This window comes from Neophocaena asiaeorientalis, unplaced genomic scaffold (genome assembly GCF_003031525.2).
Source record: "Neophocaena asiaeorientalis asiaeorientalis breed wild unplaced genomic scaffold, Neophocaena_asiaeorientalis_V1.1 scaffold411, whole genome shotgun sequence".
NCBI lineage: Eukaryota > Metazoa > Chordata > Mammalia > Artiodactyla > Phocoenidae > Neophocaena > Neophocaena asiaeorientalis.
This window is the reverse complement of record NW_020171999.1, coordinates 215,283-215,577: the sequence shown is the minus strand read 5'-3', so window position 1 is coordinate 215,577 and position 295 is coordinate 215,283.

The window sequence follows — 295 nt, the reverse complement described above, 5'->3', positions numbered from 1 at the left end:
TCTCTCATGGATTAGATCACATATCCTCAGCCTTTCTCTCTCTCTGCTAACCCTCATATGCCCTGGGCATGCTGCGGCCACATAGGACTCATAAGCCACCTGAAGCTGCCCCAGAGGGAATTCAGCTTACACCCACTTCCGCCCTCAAATTTCTGCTGCAACATCCTTCTCTTCCTTCAAAGTCAGTCCTAATGCCACCTCCCCCCAAAGCTTTCTTTGATCCCTTACAAGCAGTTGTAATGCCCCTGTCCCCATTGCTCATCTGTATTTGTGTCTTTTCTTCTCCTTGCTCCTT